Source organism: Lissotriton helveticus, chromosome 9 (genome assembly GCF_964261635.1).
Source record: "Lissotriton helveticus chromosome 9, aLisHel1.1, whole genome shotgun sequence".
NCBI lineage: Eukaryota > Metazoa > Chordata > Amphibia > Caudata > Salamandridae > Lissotriton > Lissotriton helveticus.
Window position 1 is genome coordinate 72,985,218 of NC_136070.1, and position 21,560 is coordinate 73,006,777.

The 21,560-nt window shown below is 47.9% G+C and overlaps 1 protein-coding gene across 1 annotated transcript in view; it reads left to right on the top strand.

Annotated features, from left to right (window-relative positions):
- The first annotated feature begins 1,424 nt into the window (after positions 1 to 1,424).
- The window catches only part of PAPLN (papilin, proteoglycan like sulfated glycoprotein), a 419,313-nt gene continuing 399,177 nt past the window's right edge, over positions 1,425 to 21,560 (top strand). The window contains exon 1 of the mRNA XM_078659503.1: positions 1,425 to 1,675. The gene's annotated coding sequence lies outside the window, so the exon portion shown is untranslated. The remainder of the gene's footprint in view (positions 1,676 to 21,560) is intronic.

Consider the following 21,560-nt stretch of genomic DNA (forward strand, 5'->3'; position numbering starts at 1 on the left):
ACGACTTTCTGGTCACTTTTTGGGAAAACTTTTGTGAATTCTTTGGTGTGCCCGTGCTTTGGTGTTTCTGCTGCCGTATTTGCACAGGGCACCATTTATTTCTCCACGGAAGGAATACTTGAGGCCTCATTTATGAGGCCGTGCGTCACTTTTACGCCGCCGGTGCGTCACTTTTTGTGACGCACCAGCAGCGTAAAAAATGTGCCTTATTGCACCAAATTTACAAAGTGACGCATCTAGGTAGATGCGTCACTTTGTAAACCCCTGCGCTACATTATACCTGCGTCAGGTATAATGTATGCAGGAAGGCGGTCTGACGCAAGAAAAGGTCCTAGAAGTGACGCAGTGAGCCACTTCTAGGACGCAAATGCGTCAGTTTCTTACGCCTGCCTCAAAGCAGGCGTAAGACTGATGCAGGCCCTTTCACATGGGGTTTGCCCATGTGAAAGGACACATTGCTGGAGTTGCGTCACTTTTGTGACACACTCCAGCAATGCGTCACTTTTGCCCCATGCAGATACGTCAGAAATACTGACGTATCTGTAACTCCTTGCGCAATGATGTGTCATATTGTTAATATGACGCACCATTGGTGTCGCAAGGAGGGCGCAATGAAAAGTGATGCATCGCTGTTTTGATGCAGCGATGCGTCACTTTTCATAAATGAGGCCCCATGGTACTTTAAAAAGACTCCTTCCTCTACATCCTACCTATTTTAGGGGGTCCCCTTCTGAATCTGCAGAGGTTTCAAATCCTGCCTAAAACATCTGAAATCCACTCCCATGTGGGAAGGGTGGGAGAGGAGATTGAGACACCAGAAAACCCCCTAGAAGGTCAACCCCACAGCACTTGAGTGGAATTTACTCAGTTGAAATATTACACCATTGTGTGTTATGCATAGTACGTTTCAAAGCTTTTAAAAGTGCAAGGTATATTTTTGTGAATACCTTGCACTTGTAAATTCATCCATTGGTGCGTGTAGCCCGGATTTACACGAGCAATTACCTTTGTGAATGTGGCAGTGCGTGTACCTTGGCAAGGCCTCCCTGTCTGCCCTTGCCAAGGAGGAGTGTGCCCAGCCTCCTAATGTTAGTAGCACAGCCAGTGTGTTCACGGGCACTAGATCAGGGTAGGAAAAGGGGCCCCTGGCTACTGTCTGAGTTGTGAAATTTAGCAATAATCAGGGTTCGTGGGGCGCCTCGAGGATCCGGTGCCACTGAACCTGCTGCACCGGTGGAAGCTACGCCCCTGCCCCGTCGCGCTCGCTTCCTTTGGGTGTCTGTCCCAGGCTGACAGACAGGCCGCTGCGTTCCTCTTTTTCACAGTTCCCACGTCCCCCGGGGGCTGCCAGAACCCAAGCCGAGAAGCCACACCCAGCCAGTGACTTACTGCGCGGTTTAAAAAAGTGTGTGAGGAGAAAAAAAGAGCGCGGGTGGAGGAATCCGAGCCGAGTCCAGCTGCGCGTCGGCTGGGGGTTTGAGGAGAAGTGTTCGGTGCATCTCTGCTCTCGGGGCACGCAGTGCCAACTCTGCCAGCGGGAGGGAGCCTCACGCAACCTGCGTGACAGCAATAGGACCTGAGGGGGCGCAGCGGAGACAGGAGGGCACCGGGGGTCTGCACCCCGGAGGCGGCGGGTCCACCCCACACCTGGCCACCACGCATCCACACGCCTGAGGTAAGACGCATCCCTGAAAGGAGGGCGGGAGCCAATCCCCTCCCCCCTCACCCTCCACCCTGGCTCACTACCACCCTCCCACCCCGGCTCACTCCCACCCACCCACCCCGGCTCACTCCCACCCACCCACCCCGGCTCACTCCCACCAACCCACCCCGGCTCACTCCCACCACTGCCCCCCCCCCCCTTTCTGCTCCCCTACCTGGGGATAGCTTCTTAATCTGCTCTGGAGGGCAGTGCCATGTGTGTGCAGCCTGCAGTGTGATATATGCAGGCACCTCTTTTAACAATAATTCGCTTCTTCAAATAATGGTACTTGTGTCCTCAGTGCTCCATAAGGATGGAGGTCTGAGGCAGCCCTCCTGGGATTCAAACTTGTGAACTGCATTTTCACACTGATTTCAGCAACGCGCGCATTAACCCAACGAGTTGGTCTCAGTAGAACACCAAGAGACTGTGAGGGAATGCAGTTTTTGAGCTGAACAGAATGTCCCCGTTTTTATAGCGCTCGTCTTTGGAGTTACCTGTTTCTAAACGCTCCCAGTTTTCACTAGCTGCGCCACAATAAGATCGACATTTTCCTTGGATCACACGTTTCGGTCTACAGCGGAGCCAGGATTGGAACCTACGTCCCCTTGTTCTTTAATGGCATCTCGCACTTAGACGTCGCCATTCTTGTAGAAGTGGAACAAACACACCTCGATGTACAGACTCCGCGTGTTTCTAACCTCAGTTTTGCTTTCGTGCGTAGGTACTGGCTCCGAGTTTGTGAACTGCCATTGATGGTAAACTGGCGCTTTTAAGAACATCCCCCGGATCACACAACGCCGGTCCCCGGGGACGCTGGGATTGGAAGTTATGTCAACATTTTAACAATTAGGATTAGGGGAAGGACTGGCAGCAATTACTCCCCAGAGCAGGAAGTGTTTGTGTACAGTTGGCAGTAAATATCGAGTTACAAGCCGAGCGAGGTTCACTGCCTCGCGGAGACGGCGGGCTCTGTGCCTCGACCCAGGCAGCTTCTGTCTTTCTTTCTGAACGTGCTGTAGACATGTTTAGAAGTGCTGGTACCTTCCACTGAGAGCGCCATAGAGCTGCCGTGAAGTGCTGGGACTGTCCTAACAAAAGTGCTGCAGAGAAGTGCTGTCACTGTCCCAATGAAGGTGCAGTAGAGCTGCAGAGAAGTGTCAATTGAAAGCTCCATAGAGCTGCTGAGAAGTGCAGTTCATGCCCCAATAAAAGTGCAGTAGAGCAGAACAGTGCATTATTCCCCAATGAAATCTCTGTTCAGTTGATGAGAAGTGCTGGGACTTGCTCATATAAAGTATAGACTGATAAGAAGAGCTGGGTTGTCCTAATGAAAGTGCCGGAGAGCTGCGGATAAGTGCTGATACTGTTGCACTGATACTGCTGTAGAGCTGATCAGAAGTGTTGGTATTGTCCGATTGAATGCACTGTAGAGCTGCAGAGAAGTGCTAGTACATACACATTGAAAGTGGAGTTGAGAAGTGCTGGTACTGTCCCTTTGAAAGTGCTCTACAGTTTATGACAAGTGCTGGTACTGTCCCTTCGAAAGAGATATAGAGCATATGAGAAGAGAGCTTGTATTGCATCATTGAAAATTATGTGCAGTTAGGGAGAAGTGCTGGTAATGTCCCATTGAAAGTGCTGTACAGCTGATCAGAAGGTTTGGTGCTGTCCCATTGAATGCGCTGTAAATCTGCAGAGAAGTGCTGATACTGTCCCATTGAAAGTGGTATTGAGGTAAAGAGAAGGGCAGGTATGCCCCACTAAAAGTGTTGTAGAACTGGTGACAAGTGCTGGGACTGTCCATTTGAAAGTGTTGGGGAGCTGGTGACAAGTGCTGGTACCTTTCTCTTCCCTTGTCCACTCCTCCTCCCACCCCCTCTTAATCCCTTCATTTTCTCACTCCCCCGTCTCTTCACCCCCCTCACTCTCCTAACTTTTAATATTCATGTTCCACTTCATTTTATCTCTCTGTTTCTTTGCCCCCTTAGCCCTGTTGAATGCATTATCATACTGCAACTCTTTTTCGCTTAGTTATTAATTTTATCTCATTATGTTCACCATCCTTGTAAAGCGCTCTGATACTCTTGGGTCCAGTAGCGCTATATAAAACCGTTGAAATAAATAAATAAAATAAAGTGCTGGTGAGCAGGTGAGAAGTGCTGGTACCTTGTTATTGAGTGTATTGCAGACCAACATAGAAGCACGTCTACCGTTTTAGTAAATGTGTAGCAGTGCCCCATTAAATGTCTTGCATGTCTTTATAAAACTGGTGGAAATTGTTCCATTAAATGTCACAGACCTGCAGGAAAATATTTGAACTGTTGTATGAAATGTACTGTACTATATGTAGACTTGCTAAGGAGAGCAGGGACGGTCCTAGTAAATATTTTGCAGAACTGCTGAGAAGTGCAGGTACTGTCTTAGTCACTATATCACCGAGCTGCGGAGCAGTGTAGGTACTGCCTTGATAAATATATTACCGAGCTGCTGAGAAGTGCAGGTACTGCCTTGATAAATATATTACCGAGCTGCTGAGAAGTGCAGGTACTGCCTTGGTAAATATATTACCGAGCTGTTGAGAAGTGCAGGTACTGCCTTGATAAATATATTACCGAGCTGCTGAGCAGTGTAGGTACTGCCTTGGTAAATATATTACCGAGCTGCTGAGCAGTGTAGGTACTGCCTTGATTAATATATTACCGAGCTGCTGAGAAGTGCAGGTACTGCCTTGGTAAATATATTACCGAGCTGTTGAGAAGTGCAGGTACTGCCTTGATAAATATATTACCGAGCTGCTGAGAAGTGCAGGTACTGCCTTGGTAAATATATTACCGAGCTATTGAGAAGTGCAGGTACTGCCTTGATAAATATATCACCGAGCTGTTGAGAAGTGCAGGTACTGCCTTGATAAATATATTACCGAGCTGTTGAGAAGTGCAGATACTGCCTTGGTAAATATATTACCGAGCTGCGGAGCAGTGTAGGTACTGCCTTGATAAATATATCACCGAGCTGCGGAGCAGTGTAGGTACTGCCTTGATAAATATATCACCGAGCTGTTGAGAAGTGCAGGTACTGCCTTGATAAATATATCACCGAGCTGTTGAGAAGTGCAGATACTGCCTTGGTAAATATATTACCGAGCTGCGGAGCAGTGTAGGTACTGCCTTGATAAATATATTACCGAGCTGCTGAGAAGTGCAGGTACTGCCTTGATAAATATATCACCGAGCTGTTGAGAAGTGCAGGTACTGCCTTGATAAATATATTACCGAGCTGTTGAGAAGTGCAGATACTGCCTTGGTAAATATATTACCGAGCTGCGGAGCAGTGTAGGTACTGCCTTGATAAATATATCACCGAGCTGTTGAGAAGTGCAGATACTGCTTTGGTAAATATATCACCGAGCTGCGGAGCAGTGTAGGTACTGCCTTGGTAAATATATTACCGAGCTGCGGAGCAGTGTAGGTACTGCCTTGGTAAATATATTACCGAGCTGCGGAGCAGTGTAGGTACTGCCTTGGTAAATATATTACCGAGCTGCGGAGCAGTGTAGGTACTGCCTTGGTAAATATATTACCGAGCTGCGGAGCAGCGTAGGTACTGCCTTGGTAAATATATTACCGAGCTGCGGAGCAGTGTAGGTACTGCCTTGGTAAATATATTACCGAGCTGCGGAGCAGTGTAGGTACTGCCTTGGTAAATATATTACCGAGCTGCGGAGCAGTGTAGGTACTGCCTTGGTAAATATATTACCGAGCTGCGGAGCAGCGTAGGTACTGCCTTGGTAAATATATTACCGAGCTGCGGAGCAGTGTAGGTACTGCCTTGGTAAATATATTACCGAGCTGCTGAGCAGTGTAGGTACTGCCTTGGTAAATATATTACCGAGCTGCGGAGCAGTGTAGGTACTGCCTTGGTAAATATATTACCGAGCTGCTGAGCAGTGTAGGTACTGCCTTGGTAAATATATTACCGAGCTGTTGAGAAGTGCAGGTACTGCCTTGATAAATATATTACCGAGCTGCGGAGCAGTGTAGGTACTGCCATGGTAAATATATTACCGAGCTGCTGAGCAGTGTAGGTACTGCCTTGGTGAATATATTACCGAGCTGTTGAGAAGTGCAGGTACTGCCTTGATAAATATATTACCGAGCTGCTGAGCAGTGTAGGTACTGCCTTGATAAATATATTACCGAGCTGCGGAGCAGTGTAGGTACTGCCTTGGTAAATATATTACCGAGCTGCGGAGCAGTGTAGGTACTGCTTTGGTAAATATATCACCGAGCTGCGGAGCAGTGTAGGTACTGCTTTGGTAAATATATTACCGAGCTGCGGAGCAGTGTAGGTACTGCTTTGGTAAATATATCACCGAGCTGCGGAGCAGTGTAGGCACTGCTTTGGTAAATATATTACCGAGCTGCGGAGCAGTGTAGGTACTGCTTTGGTAAATATATCACCGAGCTGCGGAGCAGTGTAGGTACTGCTTTGGTAAATATATTACCGAGCTGCTGAGCAGTGTAGGTACTGCTTTGGTAAATATATTACCGAGCTGCTGAGCAGTGTAGGTACTGCCTTGGTAAATATATTACCGAGCTGTTGAGAAGTGCAGGTACTGCCTTGATAAATATATTACCGAGCTGCGGAGCAGTGTAGGTACTGCCTTGGTAAATATATTACCGAGCTGCGGAGCAGTGTAGGTACTGCTTTGGTAAATATATCACCGAGCTGCGGAGCAGTGTAGGTACTGCTTTGGTAAATATATTACCGAGCTGCTGAGCAGTGTAGGTACTGCTTTGGTAAATATATTACCGAGCTGCTGAGCAGTGTAGGTACTGCCTTGGTAAATATATTACCGAGCTGTTGAGAAGTGCAGGTACTGCCTTGATAAATATATTACCGAGCTGCTGAGCAGGGTAGGTACTGCCTTGATAAATATATTACCGAGCTGCGGAGCAGTGTAGGTACTGCTTTGGTAAATATATCACCGAGCTGCGGAGCAGTGTAGGTACTGCTTTGGTAAATATATTACCGAGCTGCTGAGCAGTGTAGGTACTGCTTCGGTAAATATATCACCGAGCTGCGGAGCAGTGTAGGTACTGCTTTGGTAAATATATTACCGAGCTGCTGAGCAGTGTAGGTACTGCCTTGGTAAATATATCACCGAGCTGCGGAGCAGTGTAGGTACTGCCTTGATAAATATATTACCGAGCTGCGGAGCAGTGTAGGTACTGCCTTGGTAAATATATTACCGAGCTGCTGAGCAGTGTAGGTACTGCCTTGGTAAATATATTACCGAGCTGCGGAGCAGTGTAGGTACTGCCTTGGTAAATATATTACCGAGCTGCTGAGCAGTGTAGGTACTGCCTTGGTAAATATATCACCGAGCTGCGGAGCAGTGTAGGTACTGCTTTGGTAAATATATCACGAGCTGCGGAGCAGTGTAGGTACTGCTTTGGTAAATATATTACCGAGCTGCTGAGCAGTGTAGGTACTTCCTAGGTAAATATATTAAAGAGCTGTTGAGAAGTGCAGGTACTGCCTTGATAAATATATTACCCAGCTGTTGAGAAGTGCAGGTACTGCCTTGATAAATATATCACCGAGCTGCGGAGCAGTGTAGGTACTGCTTTGGTAAATATATCACCGAGCTGCGGAGCAGTGCAGGTACTGCCTTGATAAATATATTACCGAGCTGCGGAGCAGTGTAGGTACTGCCTTGGTAAATATATTACCGAGCTGCTGAGCAGTGTAGGTACTGCCTTGGTAAATATATTACCGAGCTGTTGAGAAGTGCAGGTACTGCCTTGATAAATATATTACCGAGCTGCGGAGCAGTGTAGGTACTGCTTTGGTAAATATATTACCGAGCTGCTGAGCAGTGTAGGTACTGCTTTGGTAAATATATCACCGAGCTGCGGAGCAGTGTAGGTACTGCTTTGGTAAATATATTACCGAGCTGCGGAGCAGTGTAGGTACTGCTTTGGTAAATATATCACCGAGCTGCGGAGCAGTGTAGGTACTGCTTTGGTAAATATATTACCGAGCTGCTGAGCAGTGTAGGTACTGCTTTGGTAAATATATTACTGAGCTGCTGAGCAGTGTAGGTACTGCCTTGGTAAATATATTACCGAGCTGTTGAGAAGTGCAGGTACTGCATTGATAAATATATTACCGAGCTGCGGAGCAGTGTAGGTACTGCCTTGGTAAATATATTACCGAGCTGCGGAGCAGTGTAGGTACTGCTTTGGTAAATATATCACCGAGCTGCGGAGCAGTGTAGGTACTGCTTTGGTAAATATATTACCGAGCTGCTGAGCAGTGTAGGTACTGCTTTGGTAAATATATTACCGAGCTGCTGAGCAGTGTAGGTACTGCCTTGGTAAATATATTACCGAGCTGTTGAGAAGTGCAGGTACTGCCTTGATAAATATATTACCGAGCTGCTGAGCAATGTAGGTACTGCCTTGATAAATATATTACCGAGCTGCGGAGCAGTGTAGGTACTGCTTTGGTAAATATATCACCGAGCTGCGGAGCAGTGTAGGTACTGCTTTGGTAAATATATTACCGAGCTGCTGAGCAGTGTAGGTACTGCCTTGGTAAATATATCACCGAGCTGCGGAGCAGTGTAGGTACAGCCTTGATAAATATATTACCGAGCTGCGGAGCAGTGTAGGTACTGCCTTGGTAAATATATTACCGAGCTGCTGAGCAGTGTAGGTACTGCCTTGGTAAATATATTACCGAGCTGCGGAGCAGTGTAGGTACTGCTTTGGTAAATATATCACCGAGCTGCGGAGCAGTGTAGGTACTGCTTTGGTAAATATATCACCGAGCTGCTGAGCAGTGTAGGTACTGCCTTGATAAATATATTACCGAGCTGCGGAGCAGTGTAGGTACTGCCTTGGTAAATATATTACCGAGCTGCTGAGCAGTGTAGGTACTGCCTTGGTAAATATATTACCGAGCTGTTGAGAAGTGCAGGTACTGCCTTGATAAATATATTACCGAGCTGTTGAGAAGTGCAGGTACTGCCTTGATAAATATATTACCGAGCTGCTGAGCAGTGTAGGTACTGCCTTGATAAATATATCACCGAGCTGTTGAGCAGTGTAGGTACTGCCTTAGTAAATATATTACTGAGCTGCTGAGAAGTGCAGGTACTATCCTAGTAAATATATTACCGAGCTGCTGAGAAGTGCAGGTACTGTCTTAGTAAATATATTACCGAGCTGATGAGGAGTGTAGGTACTATCCTAGTAAATATATTACCGAGCTGCTGAGAAGTGCAGGTACTGTCTTAGTAAATATATTACCGAGCTGCTGAGCAGTGCAGGTACTGTCTTAGTAAATATATTACCGAGCTGCTAAGAAGTGCAAGTACTGTCTTAGTAAATATATTACCGAGCTGCGGAGCAGTGTAGGTACTGCCTTGGGAAATATATTACCGAGCTGCTGAGAAGTGCAGGTACTATCCTAGTAAATATATTACCGAGCTGCTGAGGAGTGCAGGTGCTGTCTTAGTAAATATATCACCGAGCTGATGAGGAGTGTAGGTACTGTATTAATAATTATATCACCGAGCTGTTGAGAAGTGCAGGTACTGTCTTAGTAAATATATCACGGAGCTGCGGAGCAGTGCAGGTACTGTCTTAGTAAATATATTACTGAGCTGCTGAGGAGTGTAGGTACTGCCTTAGTAAATATATTACCGAGCTGCTGAGCAGTGCAGGTACTGCCTTAGTAAATATATTACCGAGCTGCTGAGAAATGCAGGTACTTCCTTGGTTTATATATTACTGAGCTGCTGAGGAGTGTAGGTACTGTCTTAGTAAATATATCACCGAGCTGCTGAGAAGTGCTAGACTGTCCTAACAAACATATTGCAAAGCTACTGAGAAGTGCTATTATTGCCCTAGCAAATATGCTGCAGAGCTGTGGAAAAGTGCTCGTTGCCTGGTAAATGTATTACAGAGCTGCTCAGAAGTGCTGGGGCTGCCCTGGTAAATGTATTACAGTTTTGCCGAGAAGAGCTAGGGCTGCCCTGGTAAATGTAGTGGAGACCTGCTCAGAAGTGCTGGAACTTTCCTAGTAAATGTATTGACAAGCTGCTGCGAACTGCAGGTACTGTACTAGCAAATATATTGCAAAGGCGCTCATAAGTGCTGGGACTGCCCTGGTAAATTTGCTGCAGAGCTGCTGAGAAAAGGCAGGTACTGTCCAGAGGTGAGGGGAGATACTGGTGCCGCTCCAGTAAACTCATTGCAGAGCTGCTGAGAAATGCTGGCGCTGTCCTATTAAAAGTACTAGGATCCTCCTGGCAAGGACTGGCACTGTCCCAGTAGAAGTACTGCAGCCCTACATACAAGAACTGACTCTGTCCTTTGAAATGTAACATAGCCTTACTGAGAACAAGTTGCAGGAACCTTGAAATTGTAATTGTAACTGTAACATTTATATAGCACTTACTACTCCAGACTAGGCGTCGAAGCGCTTCTCGGCGAGTAGCACGCTACTCTGGAACACAAAAAGGGTTAGTGGTGAATTAGTATTGGGGAATATGAAATTAATTTGAGCAGTGGACATGTGAGTGTCTGTTAGCTGGATTGGAAATGTTTGTAGTCAGGATGCTTGTTTCCGGTTCAGGGAAGACATGGCTTTGCAGTTCAGGCTGGACTGTTCCCATGAGGCACAGAGTCAAGACTGATTTGCATGTAGCTGGGTCTGAACTGAGGTGGCAGAGTGAGCTAAAGAATGATAATGGATTCAACCCAGATCTGTGACTGGGGGTGAGCGTCTGAAAAGTTTCAGCACTCTGTCCATCATCTCCTTGTGTTTGCGTTGTTCGCTCTAAGTTGGCAGGGTATGCCCAGATGTGGGTCCTTTGCTCACTTTGCCACTGGATTCAAGCTGGCCTGGCTGATGAAGGGTGTTACCCAGAAACAGGTCCCAAGATGCTTGTTTCCGGTTCAGGGAAGACATGGCTTTAGCAGTTCGGGCTGAACTGTTCCCATGAGGCACAGGGTCAAAACTGATCTGCATATAGCTGGGTCTGAACTGAGGTGGCGAAGTGAGCTAAAGAATGATAATGGATTCAACCCAGATCTGTGACTTGGGGTAAGAGCCTGAAAAGTTTCGTCCATCATTTCCTTGTGTTTGCTTTGTAGTCAGTGTTGACCTACTCAGAAGTGTCGACATTTCTAGTAAGGGTATTTTAGACTTGTTGAGTAGTTTTTGTGTTGACCTGTTAAAAATATTGTAAACTTGACTTCAAGTGCTAAGTACTGTCCTATTGAACGAATCAGAGGCCTCCTAAGAAGGGCTGTCACTGTCCCACTGAAAGCATCACAGAACTACTGAGAGGTGCTGGCACTGTCCTACTGCATATATCCAAGACCTGCTTAGAAGGGCTGTCACTGTCCCACTGAAAGCATCACAGAACTACTGAGAGGTGCTGGCACTGTCCTACTGCATATATCCAAGACCTGCTTAGAAGGGCTGGCACTGTCCCACTGAAAGCATCACAGAGCTGCTGAGATCTGCTGACACTGTCCTAATGAATGAACCAGAGCCGTCCTTAGAAGGGCTGACACTGTCCCACTGAAACCTTCTCAGAAGTGCTTAGTAGTGCTGACACCGTCCTATTGCATATACCCAAGACCGGCTTAGAAGGGCTGTCGCTGTCCCACTGAAAGCATCACAGAGCTGCTGAGAGGTGCTGGCACTGTCCTTTTGAATGTATCACATGCCTGCTGAGAAGGCCTGGCACTGTCCTTTTGAATGTATCACATGCCTGCTGAGAAGGCCTGGCACTGTCCTTTTAAATGTATCACATGCCTGCTGAGAAGGCCTGGCTCTGTCCTTTTGAATGTCTCACAGACCTGCTGAGAAGGCCAGGCCCTTTTTTTGTGCTATTGCATACACCATGGACCTGCTGAGAGAGCCTGGCACTGCCCTACCGTATGTATCACAGAAATGCTGAGAAGAGCTATAACTGTCCCATGAAATACATCATATTGTTTTTAGACCTCTTGAGCAGTGGCCAGAAAAATCCTATTAACTGCAGTGTAAACCCGAGAAGTGCCGGTACTTCTACGGTAATATAAAACAAGCATTTGCATTGCAGCAGGTCTTGCATTTGCGAGAGGTTAAGCTATTGGAATTGTAAATGACAATGCCTTTTATTTATGTTTTAAAATCCAACACATAAATAAAAGGCAATGTCATTTACAATAGCAATTGCAGCGCGTTCAGTGAGGCTGATCACTTGCTTGCAAAATTGAATGCTGCCTGTGTACGCGACAGCGAAAACTACAGGAAATCATAAACCCTGACTGCACTATTTCAGCTAAGCAGGTGATCAAGTATTACAAAAGGGCAGCGCGGCCGCCTTCTTAAAACATGAAGCTTGTCCGGCGCCTTGTTTGCAAAAAATTTGACAAAAGTAATTATTTGTGAAAAAAGGCGGGCGGTCGTCACCTTTTTCTTTTCTATTTATTTGCTTTAGTAGTATTTGCGTCATGCCCGCTTTAGATGTTTAAAGCTAAAGCGTGGCGCGCTGAGATTGCTACAAAAGTAATTAAATGGAAAAGAAATGCACAGTCAGCCTGCTCTTTTTTCTATTTTGTAGCAGTTGTGGCGCGCTGCACTTTTGCTTTAAACATTTAAAGCGGGGCGTGACGCTAATACTACTAAAGCAAATAAATACAAAATAAGTAAATAAATACTGGGGAAAAAACTCTTTACTTTGTACATGCTGGTTGTGGGAAAGCACGTAGTGGATGGCATACGGAGGGATTAAGAATCCTATTAACGAATCAGAAGCAACCATTTAGAAAAGGACAGTAACAGGAGCCAATTGAAAAGATGGGTGGAGAGTAGGCTGAGCTTCAAGTCCATACCTGAATATAGCATGCCTCGTAGAGCAGCACATGCGCTGCCCAGGCTCGACCTAAACACTGACACTGTCCTGTGAAATGCATTACAAACCTCTTGTGAAGTGCTGATTCTGTCTCTTTTTTTTTAACTCTTTTTATTAAAGCACATAAAAGAAAACATAAGACATACAATAAATACACTGGGTTGCATCTCAATTCACATTACAAATGCTGGCGACCTCCTAGTCTAAGAAATACGACAGAATTGCAAATTACGGGTTCAGGGAATCTCCGACAGTTTTGGATCATTCAGCGTGGCTGGAGGAGTACAGATCTCACCCCTGTACGGATTCCATGGTCCCCAAATCTTGCCCCATTTCCTGGGTCTCCCTCTGGCTACATACACCGCCCGCTCTCTAAACATACACCAGTCCAGATCTTCCATCCATTTCCGAACTGTGGGTGGCTTATTCGCCCCCCACAGCTGAGCAATATTACGTTTGGCAACACCACAAGCCAACGTGGCCCACACTTTCCCGTGGGATGGGAGGTCAGTTGGTTCCCAAACATTCAGGAGACACCTCCGGGCCTCCAAATCAAAGCTCACTCCCCACACCTCCCGCACCTTGGCGTGGATATTGGACCAGTACCCCCGAATGTGAGCACAGTCCCATAAGATATCGACGAACGTTCCGGTCTCACCACAACCTCTCTTACACACATCACTCATTGCCAAACCCATTCGCACCATACGCGGACCAGTAACATAACAGCGATGGAGGATCTTCAGTTGAACCAAGCGGAGTCTAATTTGTATCGCAACGACCCTCGGGGAGGCCACAGCCTCTCTCTAATCTTCATCATCTAGTACCAGGCCATCAGCGGTCCACTGATCTCTAAGACCCAGCAGGGGGTCACCCGTGTGGTTAACCAATTTCCTATATATCAGGGATATCGTTTTGGTCGGGAGATGACCGTCCAACACTCGATCTTCCAGCGGTGAGGCCTCCGGGACCTCCGCCTCCCGGGGGATACTGGCCAGCAGCGCATGCCTAATCTGGAGGTAGCGAAACCTCTCATTCCCATGCAGTTGATACCGTTCCTGCAACGTCTCGAACGGGAGGACTCCGTGTTTACCCCAGAGATCACCCACTCGGGAAATCCCGATGAGGTCCCATTTATCAAAGCCCTTATACTTCCACAAGCCTCCCAAACGTTCTGAGTTCCAAAGAGGTGTAGCCAGAGTGACCCTTCCCTCCCACTTAAGGGAGCGATTGGCTTCGTGCCAGACCTGAACGGCAACCGCAGTGGGCCCCACCAGAGGAAAACGCCCACGCCTAGCATACAATGCCCTCGTAAACTCTCCACCGGGAGCCTAGCCGTGGTCTATTGCGTAACCGGAAACAAGCGGCGAGCCATAGATCGCCTGGTTGACCGCCGCCAATTGCGACACCCAATAATGTTTACGGATGTTAGGCAAACCAATCCCCCCGTCATACAATGGCAACGCCAATTTCGTGAATGCAATTCGAGGCCTACCCTCCCAAAGAAGCTGTCTCTGGAGAGATTCAACCTCCCTGAAATAAGGCGGGGGAACCGGGTCCAGAGTGTTTTGAAGTGCATATAAAAAACGAGGGAGAGCCATCATCTTGATCAGGACAGCACGACCAAGGAGGGAGAGGGGAAGGGATTTCCAGCGGGGCACATCGCGTCGAAGCCGGACCAGTGGCGGCAACAAATTATTGGAGTATCGACTCTGCGGATCCAAGGATATAAAAACACCAAGATATTTAAATCCGACCTGTCCCAACGGACCCAAGCCGCCAGTGGCTCAAGCGCCGAGGCGAACAACAGCGGGGAAATAGGACATCCCTGCCTGGTGCCTCTCTCCAGCTCGAAGTCAGCAGATCTATGGTTATTGACAACCACTCGGGCCAGGGGAGTGGAATATAAAAGGCGGACCCAAGAGACGAATTCTGGGCCAAAGCCCATCTTGCCCAGAACTGCAAAAAGAAAGGGCCACTCCAATTTGTCAAATGCCATAGTAGCATCCAGGGACAAGAGAGCCGCCGGTTCGTGTATATGCGATGCCCCTCCCAAAACCCCATGCAACCTACGTAAGTTAATAGCCGTATTTCGGCGGGGCATAAAACCTGACTGGTCCGGGTGAATCAGCATCGTAATGACCTTCACAAGTCTGGCTGCCAATAATTTAGCCAAGATTTTGGGCTCAGCATTCAGCAAGGAGATCGGCCGGTATGAAGAGCACTCCGTCTTCGGCTTACCTTCCTTGTGCAGGACAATAATATTCGCTACACGCTGATCATAGGGAAGCCGACCCCTCTCCTTGCTCTCCACAAACATATCCCTGACAAATGGAGCCAACTTGTTCGCGTTCACTTTGTATAATTCAACAGGTAGCCCATTAGGGCCCGAAGCCTTACTCGAGCAAACCCCTCTAATCGCCTGCGCCACTTCGTCGTTCGTAAGCGGGGAGTCAAGGCATTCCCTATCCTCATCCGAGAGAGCAGGCATCGGAATGTCTCGGATCATGCCCGCGTTCTCAGACTCTGAGTAATGACATTCGGCCGCATACACCTTCCTATAGTAACCAGAGAACGCGTCTACAATCTCCTGTGGATCGTAACCAACAGTGACGCCCAATCCCCTTCCTCCAGCCAGGCAATCAACTTTCTGGCCTTATCCCCGTGTTCATACACCCTGCTCTGGGTCTCTGCCAGCTGTGACTTTGCTTTATCCCGAGCCAGGCTCCGATACTCATCCCTACGGAGGCGCAATCGATGCAACCCCTCCGGCGTAGACACCAGCGACATCTCACGTTCCAGCGCAAGCAGCTCTGATTCCACCCTGTCAACCTCCGCCCTTCCTTCCTTCTTTTTCCCGGAGATATATGAAAGCAATTCCCCTCTAAGGACAGTTTTGTACGCCTCCCATAGGGAACACTTGGAGTCCACCGAGTCTACGTTCTCCTGAAAATATCGATCAGCCACCCGCACAATCTCCTTCTTAGCCACTGGGTCTCAGAACCAGCATGCACTAATCGGAGCAATCCTAGCCACATCATGTCCGCCAAGGTCTAAGCTAGTCCAAATGGGCGAGTGATCCGAAATTCCCCTGGCCAAATGCCGGACCTCTCGTAGCCACTCAGCCTGAGCCGTGGGTACCAGTACGTAGTCTATTCTGGAGAGAGACTTGTGGGCAGCCGAGACATGAGTGTATTGAGAATCACCAGGGTTTTTAAACCTCCAACCATGAACCAGACCAACCGTGTCTACAAAGTCAGCCAACCACCTCCGGGACGGCAACAACTCCCGAGCCGGACACCTATCAACCATCCCATCCATAACTGCATTACAGTCACCACCCACAATCAACAACCCAACAGGCAAAGTGAGAAAAATCTTACACAGATCATGGAATGTATCAGTCTGAAGGGCCGGAGGGACATAGACAGACAAAAAGTCACAGTTCTCCCCTCCCACAGCCCCGAGATGCCAGCATATCTGCCCCTGTTGTCCGTGCAGGTGGCCTGTATGGCCAACGGGAAGGAGTTCTTTATCAAAACCCCGACCCCTCGCGACCCAGATGTGAAACCAGCATGCACAACCAACTTATAGCCCCCTCTATGGAGAGCCATGCACCGCCTGCCCATAAGAGGATTTTCTTGTAATAACACAACGTCTGGGGAATGCCCATGGATCAATTGGCCAACCATGCCCCTCTTAATCTTATCCCCCAGCCCATTCACATTCCAACTCAAGACGGAGATCCCAACCACCCCTTTAACGGAGGACAACACCGATCCAAGAAAGAACAAAATATCTCGATAGCACCCAGTGTAACAAAAAAGGGACTACAAAAATCCCAAAACAAAACCCAGACCCCCCCACCAACCCCCCCTGCACTCCTGCTTTCAACTTACGCTCATCCCCAACTCGCAGTGTGCCTGTCGCCCCCCACTAAACAACAAATCTAAAAGTAGAATACAAAGGAGGGCCCACTACCCAGCCCACCAACCCCCCACCACCGACTCTCTGTGGATAAACCTGCAATCAAAATAAGTGAACGACATTCTGAATACAAATTTGCGGGCAATCCAAACTCCAGCCACATGTAGAAACCCACCCCAATAGAACTGTCAATCCCCCCTGCAGAACCCATGCCAAACCAAGTTATTGTTCCTCTAATTCCCCCTGTTCACGGGACTCCCGGTCAGGGCGCTGAACAGTCTCCAGCCAGCCCGCCGCCACATCAGGATTGTAGAAGAACCATGCCTTCCCGTCGAGTTCCACTCGAAGACGGGCTGGGAACATCATGGCGTACCTCATACCCCTGTCTCTCAGCAACTTCTTGATTGCGTCCAACCTCTGCCGCTGTTTCTGCACCGCCTGCGTAAAGTCCGGGAAGAACAAGAGCTTCGCATTTTCGAATTCCAAGGAATTCGACGAACGGGCCGCCTGCAGGATAGCGTCCCGGACACGAAAGTTAAGCACACGGGCAATGATCGGTCTTGGGTTTGCTCCAACCCGGGGCTTGCCACCCGGTACTCTATGTGCCCGTTCCACTGTGAAGAACTTGCGGAGGCCCTTCGGTTTAAGGTGATTGAGGATGAGGTTCTCCACAAAGAGGTCCGCGGCCTGCCCCTCCGCCTTCTCCGGGACTCCCAAAATTCGTACGTTGTTGCGGCGGGCCCGCCCTTCGTATTCGTCCAGCCGCCGATTTATGCTCTCCCTCGAGGACCTGAGGTCACGTACCTCCTGTTGCAGCTGATTGACGTTGTCTATGAGGCTCGTCGTCTTGACCTCTAGGGACTTAACCTTCTCATTGGCCTTGGAAAAGTCCGCCCGGATCAACCCCATCTCTATGGAAACGGTGTCCAGCTTGGCATCAAGAGTCTCCATATTCTGATCCAAAGACGTCCTGACCCCATTGATAGCCGCCATAAGATCATTCAAGGTCGGATCCTCCGCTGTGGAGCGGTCGTCAGAACTGCCTCCCGGACCCTTCTTATGCTCCTGTGGCGATCCTTTGGGCAGAGTATATCTGTCCAGTTTGTTGGACTGAATCTGCCTGGCACCCCTGACGGTCTTAGAGGTCTGCTTCTCAGTCTCCGTTTTCGTCGCCATTTTGTCACGGCCAGGCCTGGTAGCAGGTGCAGTGACCGTCTCCCTCTCTCCGCATGGCCACAGTCCAGCACCCCGATCAATGGCCTGGCCGTAAGCAACACAGCCCCACTCCAAGACCGGCAGCAAGGCAATGGCCCTCAATCGATGCTGGCCAGGGCAGAAGTCACTCACCAGCGGGGCCCCTTCGCTATCACCGGGACCCCACACTGCCACATGAGTCTACCATGGTCCCACCTCCGCACCACAAGCGGGCCGCCGCAACAAGAGTGCTCTCTCCAGGCTCCCTCAGGGCCCCTCAGGCGAAACGCCGATCCAACAGTCCACGGATCCGCTGCGAGGGCAGGTGAGCTACCAGCTCCCCGGGGCCAACCTCAATAAATGCCACGGCCGGGAAGCAATGTAGGGGGCCCCCACTGCCTGTGGGGGCCCTTGGTGGCAGGTGAGGCGCCAAGGAGCAAAACACCCACAACCCCCACGGCCGCCGACCGGACTGGCACAAGGCCCCTCCAGCGGCCGGTGATGTTCGCCTGCGGCCGGGGAGCGACGGAAATTGAGGCCCCGGCTTGGGCCGCAGCAGGCCGCAAACTTGCGGGCGGCACTGCGCAGTCACCGGGGCCCGGAGAAAGTTCGGGGCAGTCCCCACGGGCTCCGCTAAAGTTACCCTGCCCGAATAATGGGGCGGGAGACAGGATAATGAGCAGGATGTCGAGTCGGTGGAGCTGGGCCGGCCGGAGCCGGGGTCTAGGCGGCCATCTCGGTCTCTGGTTAGGCTCCTCCCCCTGAGTCTGTCTCTTTAACCCCTTGTATGCTCGTGACGGCCGGGCGCCGTCACACGTCACGGTGGGCGTGTGCGGAGGACAGCCCCTGGTCGTCCGAATCCCGCCCACTAATGAAAACTCCTGCACAGCGTGGAAATTTTGCGCGCATGGAAAGGGTTAATTACATTGTAGACTTGCTAAGAAGTGCTGTCGCTGCCCCATTAAATGCATTGCATTGTAGAGGGACCTGCTAATACGTCTTAGCTATGCTGTGCTTTAAAAAAATATTGGGCACCTCTGGGCAAGTGCTGTCATATAGCCACTCCTGAATACACGGAAACAGCGTGGTGAATAGGTGCTGGTGCAAGCCAATCAGAGGCTTCTCTACAGGGAGGCAGATGAGGCCAGTGTCCTAGCTGCTTTTGTCCTGCCCCCACCCTCCTTTGTGCCCCACCATCATTACTTCTGATGGTACCAGGAGGGAACACAAACAGACACTGTATACTACCACACAATAATTGATCCAACCACCTTTCATTGAAGACAGTGTTCTTTGCCTAAAATTTTATAATTTGACTTTATATGCATGTATGGGTGTATATTTTTATAACTAAATATATTTATATAGATATATATGTACACATACAAAGTCAGATTTAAACATTTTAAGCAACACATCTATCTATCTATCTATCTATCTATCTATCTATCTATCTATCTATCTATCTATCTATCTATCTATCTATCTATCGATCTATCTGTATATATGTATGTTTATATTTATTTTGCAATGAAAGACAAAAGTTAAAATAAAGCTATAGTCACATTTTGAAATAACACAATAATGATACAAAACCACTAAAATGTGCATGTTATAGTTTATGGCGCTAACTACAACTTATGCCAGAAAGTGTGCATTTGTAATTTGGTGTGAACCCTTTCAATAATTTTTAAGGTTCAAAATGTATATACATTTGGACAGTTTGGCTTGCGGCACTCTCAAGTTCAGCCAACAGGTATGCAAGTTGAAATAATAGAGCAATCTGATTTTCTGAAAGACAGTGCTTAATTTGTGAAAGAATGAGTGCCGGTCCCCAAAACTCTGCTCAGAAGCCCGCAGACAGCGCTATTACATGTCAGCGCATAGAATACCGGGGCTGGAAGACTGGAATCCACATCATGCCTCTTTAATTGACTACTGTACACCCCGCTGTACATTTATCTCACTCTTGCAGGTCCCTGCTTTCTCCCTTTGAGATGGGTTTTCCATCTTTCTATTTCTCCACCTACCCGCTTTGTTTCCTTTTCCCTCGCTTGCTCCTGCAAAATTCCAAGTGAGGAAAAATAAGTGCCGGTCCCCAAAAATGAGTGCCGATGCGCTCTCCCGGCAACTTCAAGCTCAAATTAAGCACTGCCAAAGGGGCATTTTTGCCCATCGGCCATCTAGCTCCCGAAAGTCTTATGTAAGCTTGCACTCTGATTGGCTGGCCACAACATGACAATAAAATGTTGCAGCTCCAGGACATGGGGCGGCCTGAAAATTAAAAAAGAAGTAACAAGCAAGGGGACAGGGTAGGGGTACCCTGACTGACTGGACCTATGGAGGGGAATTGCAATCCAGCAGGACAGTCGCGGGACCAGCGCAGCTCCCTGTGATCCCAAGTGTCTTGTGTGAGAGCTGGCTCCCCTGAGAGTCGCATGGGCGTGGGTATATGCGGTGGGTTGGTCACATACAGGCGGTTGGTGCAGGGCCTGCCAAGCTGTGTGAGGTAGAGTGTTGGCTGCCTGCGGAGTGGGGACGGTGGTTGGCATAGTTGCGCATGCTAATGAAATCCTAATTTACATAAAAAAATACTAGAAATACTGAAGTAACTACAACTTGAGCCCTCGCCATGCACTGTTTATAACCTCAAATATTACATCACTCATGACATGTTGTGTGACATCATTGATAACATCACTCATGACATCTGAAATTACATCATTGATGACAACACTGTGCGTTGGGAAGGTGCTAGTTACTTCAGTCAACAAGTTAACTATAGCTGTTGAATCCCAGTGTTTTTGTTTAGTTTAAAATGTTACATTTAAAATGACATTTTCACCTTACTATAACTTTAATCTTAGTTTTTTTCAGTGAATATATATATATATACTGCCAGTAGGTGATATATATATATATATATATATATATATATATATATATATATATATATATATATATATATATATATATATATATATATATATATATATATATATATATATAGTCACTTTTAAAAAATGGTAAAAGTTGAATGACATCAAAGTTAGTTGAAAATATAACTTTGTAGGCGGCCTCACCAGTATATAAATATAACTAAATTACTTTGTAGGTGGTCCCACCAGTTTTATCTGTTGCCCAATGTGTGCCCCCTTAAAATTCACTTCTATAGACACCACTGACCCCAACACTGGATCTGTCGCTTGCAGTGGTGAGATAGGAATGCACCACTGCATTACAGCACTGTTCAGAAAGGCTGCTATTTCCCCATTAAAGGATTAACACCCTGGAATATACTTGTGTCTCAATTAACTCTTGCAGTGCTGCTCAGAAATGCTGTTGAACATCAAGCACAAATACTAGTGCTTAGCTATAACAAATCACTTCTCTCACAAAGTGGTACACTTCCTTGTCGTGTGCGTGTGAGGGGGTTTAGTTCAGCTTCTTCTATATACCAGATGTTATGTTATAGTTTGTTGAAGATTTTTATATAGCACACGTTCAATATTGATGTCTTGGCACTAGGGCAGAATCGTACAATGGAGTAATAATAAGCTTTCTTGGAGTGCCTGGTTAGTACTCGAGCAAGTCCGTGAAATGCTTCGTTGTGGCAAAACCGGCAGCCGGGCTTGGTTCTGCATTACTCATTGCTCGAGTACTACAATTAAAGAGTCACAGACAATAGCTCGCTACTGCGGGTTAAGAAAACATCGACTTTGGGGACAACAGCCCACTGCGTCCTTCCATTGCAAAAATGCGTTGTAAGCCGAAATTGAGGAACCAGTAGAGCCACTCTTCAAAAGTGAG